Genomic DNA, 4,672 nt, shown 5'->3' on the forward strand with positions numbered 1-4,672 from the left:
AGGAGATTGTCCCTCCTTCTCCATTGGAGCATCTGGTTGCTTGTGGCTTGTGCCATTCTTGAAACCATTGCTGCAGTCACTGTGTCAATCTATCTCACTAGAGGTTGGGGAGCTTCCTTTGCTCTCATCCTTGTTCTTTCCAAGGAATAGCCTCTCCTAGTAACGTTTCCATAGTATGAGAGATGTAACTTCATCATCTTTGCCTCCAAGGAATACTCTGGCTGCATTTTTTCCAAGACTTACCTGTATGTTCTTTTGGCAGTCCCTAGGATATTCAATACTCCTCTCCAGCACAACTCAAAGACATCCATGCTTCTATCATCCAATGAATATTGTCTACCTCTCTTAGAAAGTGATTGAAGCAGATAATTGAAAAGATCATGGCCTGAATCAAGCACACCTTAGTCTTCAACCTGTTTTATTTAATTGCTTTTATGTATTTTGGAGAGGTCCCTGACAGTGAACTTGCCCTGTCCTGACTGCTGGTGCCCAGGCTGTCAATTGTAAATCCAACCAAGATTAAATCATTGACAACTTCAATCCTTTCTTCATCTATCACAATGTTGTCTATTGGTCCATGATGAGGACTTTTTGTTTTCATGATGCTGAGGTGTAACCCATACTTAACGCTAAAGTTCTTGAGCTTCTTCTACAGCAAGCATTTCAAGTCCTTCTCAATTTCTAGTTAGGTTTATTCTTAGTACATCATATCATTTCAACTCTTTTCCCCAGCCCTGGCTTCTCTTCCTTCTCGCAGTAGCCATTATCATGAATTTAATGTTTACCATTCCCATGCAAAGTTTTTCTACTGAGTAGGAGTATTCTGGATACAAATCCTTTGTTAGTTTTAGCACTTTGAATTGCAAATTTCTCCTCTGGTTCTGTGCTGTGTTTTTTCTCTTTACTGATGGTGTTTTTGATATATAAAAGTTTTACATTTTAATGTGCACATATTTATCATGTGGTTTTTTATGGTTTGTGCTTTTTATGTTATATTTGAAAAATCCTTGTTTTATCCTGTATGGTTTTTGTGAATGTATGTCTTATCTCTTTGGTGGCTTTGTTCCCTTGAGAAACTCTTAACAATTCATTGCTGTTGAGTCCAAATCAACTCTTAGCAGACCCACCATGGGGTTCTCAAGGCTGTAAATTGCACAGAAGGAGATTGCCCATCTTCCTACCAAGGGACCACTGCTGAATTCAAACTGCCATAGAGGCAGGAATGTTTGTGTTAGCCCGGAGGCCCCCAGAGCTCCCTCACTTGAGGAAAGAACCACAATTTACAAACTTCCTTTGTCTCTGACAGAATCCAACAGCAGCTTCAAGAAAAATTTCCAGACTTGTAAAACTGATGGAGAGTCACTATAAGTTGGAACCAACTTGATGACAGGAAGTGTGAGTTTTTGTCTTCCACGACAATCTGAATCCAATGACTCCAAGTTGGTATATCAAAAAACCCTAGCTGATCCCGCTTGTCGCCACCGCCGCCGTCTGCACCTCCATCTGTCCGCCATGGCGCCTTACACCATTGTCTACTTCCCTGTCTGAGGGTGCTGCGAGGCCATGCGCATGCTGCTGGTGGACCAGGGCCAGAGCTGGAAGGAGGAGGTGGTCACCATGGCGACCTGGCAGCAGGGCCAGCTCAAGGCGTCCTGTCTTTACGGGCAGCTCCCCAAGTTCCAGGACGGAGACCTCACCCTGTACCAGTCCAACGCCATCCTGCGGCACCTGGGCCGCTCCCTCGGACTCTATGGGAAGGACCCACGGGAGGCAGCCATGCTGGGCGTGATGAATGACGGTGTGGAGGACTTGCGCTGCAGGTACTTGATCCTCATCTACACCAACTACGAAGCGGGCAAGGACAACTACGTGAAGGCACTACCCGGGCACCTGAAGCCCTTTGAGACCCTCCTCTCCCAGAACAAGGGAGGCCAAGCCTTCATTGTGGGCGACCAGATCTCTTTCGCTGACTACAACCTGCTGGACCTGCTGCTGATCCACCAGGTGCTGGCTCCCGGCTGCCTGGACGCCTTCCCCCTGCTGTCGGTCTATGTGGCCAGGCTCAGCGAACGGTCCAAGCTCAAGGCCTTCCTGGCCTCCCCCGCGCACCTGAACCTGCCCATCAACGGCAACCGGAAGCAGTGAGGGCTGTGGGGCCGGGCTGGGCTGGGCTACCTGCCATGCCGTCCCCGAAAATAAAGCTTGTGAGAGAAGCTGGAAAGAAAAAGAAAAAAAAAAGCTAGTGGAGAGCAGATTGTAGCCTGTCTTTGTATGTACACCTTTAGCTTTTGCTTCCTTTAGTCACTATGTCCTCTCTTCTTTTTCTTCATTCCTGCATTTCTTCTTTCCATTCTTTTGACCCAGGAGGTTCTGGTGGCCTAGTGGCAAGGAGCTTCACTGCAATCCCCAAGGCATGCAGTTCGAGGTCACAAGCTGCTCTGTGGGAGAAAGATGAGCATTCTCCTCCTGTGCAATTAACTGCCTCTGAAAACCTGCTGGAGGGTCAGCTAAGGATCGGTTCTGCCTTGAAGAAATGCAACAACAACTCATAGATCTAGAAGGCTATCAGATCTTTTTTTTCCCAGATCTTTTTTAAAAAACAAAACACACAAACAAAAAAAGTACCAAAGGCATTGCTGACAAGTCAGTCATCCGATTATGACTTTGAGGGATGCTGATGACAAAGCAGAATTTCCAAAGGTGTCCAAAGAGCTATGTTCTTTGATACAAGTGTAAAAAGAAAATAATTTCAAAGACATAAATTAGTTAAAATTTTATTGGTCTTATTCAACAATTCATGACTTAGGAAGCATCCATTCAAAAAGCATGACGACCTCTGAAGTTGAAAAGCTTTATAGACAACACACATACAAGAATAAGGAAGTTATACTGGGAAATTTGGGCTTGGCTACCAAGCATTTTTCCCTTATTTGAAATAAACAAAAAATTTTTTGTTCATTTAAGCTGAGCAGACAAGTTCCAATGGTTAGCTTAGGCTACTGTTTCTGGGAGATTTTAAGTACTTATTAAAAAAGACAAAGTTACGTGTTGGTTTACTCAAGCACAACTTTCCAGAGTGACTCCTTTTTGAATCCCAAAAAATTTTCTTAAAGCACGCTTTTAAAAACTATTACAAATAAAGAGAATTAATTCATTTATACAAGTGGAAATTCCAAGAATGTCAACCTTGATTTAGCAGATTATTGATACTACTTAAAAGGAACAACAAACAAGCATAACCAGTTATCTTTCCACCATTTTTTCCTGCTTCCTACTGAGCTTGTTTTATTACAAAGCTGGTTCTCCCCTAGAGATACACAACATTTTATATCTAATTCAGCGTATCACCATGACGCTAGAGGAATTTTGGTTGATAATTCTTTCTTGGGACAGAGACAGGCTGTCCTAGTATTGTGGGATGTTAAGCAGCTTCTGCTCATTGGAAACCAATAGCACTTTCCCCACCTCCACACCAAAATTTTGACAACCAGTTATCCTTGTTGCCATCAATTTGATTATGACTCATTAATAATGCCAGCTGTCTTTTGAAAAGGCAGAATCAACTGAGAAGTATTGTCCTGATTGTTACTGTTAGCTGCTGAAGAGTAGATATGACTCATGAAGGCATCAGGCACAAGTTGGACCGTCTTAGTCTGGAAGCTCTGTTGAAACTCATTCATTCAGCTCAGCATCATCTTCACACACAAGTCTTCACAGGCAAACATGCAATGTGAGAATTGAAGCCTAGACCCTGAATGGAAGATAAGAATTTTACCACTTAATTGTCAAAGTGTTGTCCTAATGAAAAAAGTCAGTCATTGTTATAGAGTCAGAACCAATTTATAGCTAATCCTCCAGCAAGTTTTCAAAGGCAATCTCTTCCCATCTTTCTCTTGCAGAGCAAATGGTGAGTTCAAATCACATTCCTTTGGGTTAGCAGTGCAACTCCTTACCACTAAGCTGCTGTTGTTGTTAGGTGCCATCAAGTCAAGTACAACTCATATAGACCCTATGAAGAGTAGATCTGAACTCTGTCCTCTCCTGTTGACTTTCATCACCTCTGACACACTTGAATTCATCACTGCAGTCACTGTATCAATCCTTCTCACTGAGGCTATTCCCTTCTTTCACTGACCTTTCCAAGCATAATCTACTATTTCAACATTTAGCTTTTCCTAGCAACATGTCAATTGGTCATAGATTTTGAAGACCTTAGTTTTTTGCCAAGGCTTTCAATACCACTTGAACTCTTTTCTTCATCATCATTGACTCTTTATCATATGCTACTTTTGGAAATATTTCCGTGTCAACCAATTCTTTTTGATATAGTGACTTTGTTTATTCCCTCCATTTTCTTTTGATGCCTAAGCTGAAGCTGAGGAAAATTTAAACAAGTCCAAGGGAACCAAAATTTGACCTTGTGTCTATCCCACTTGAATTTCAAAACCATCTCAGGAACAGGGTTGAGGCCTTGAACACTAATGAGCAAAGACCAGATGAGCTGTGGGAGGATATAAAAAATATCATCCAGGAAGAATGCAAAAGGTTATTTCAAAGAGAGAAGAGGGGGGAACGACCAAGATGGATGTCAGAAGACACTATGAATATTGCCCTGAAGTGCCGAGAAGCCAAAGCAAAGGAAAGAAATCAAGATATTAAGGAGTTGAACAAA

General features: G+C 42.5%; 1 pseudogene; it reads left to right on the top strand.

The window, feature by feature from the left end:
- The first annotated feature begins 1,512 nt into the window (after window positions 1-1,512).
- On the top strand, window positions 1,513-2,145 carry LOC102857433 (annotated as a pseudogene).
- Window positions 2,146-4,672: the final 2,527 nt, after the last annotated feature.

Source organism: Elephantulus edwardii, unplaced genomic scaffold, assembly GCF_000299155.1.
Source record: "Elephantulus edwardii isolate Elephantulus edwardi_28Jun2011 unplaced genomic scaffold, EleEdw1.0 scaffold00120, whole genome shotgun sequence".
Taxonomy (NCBI): domain Eukaryota; kingdom Metazoa; phylum Chordata; class Mammalia; order Macroscelidea; family Macroscelididae; genus Elephantulus; species Elephantulus edwardii.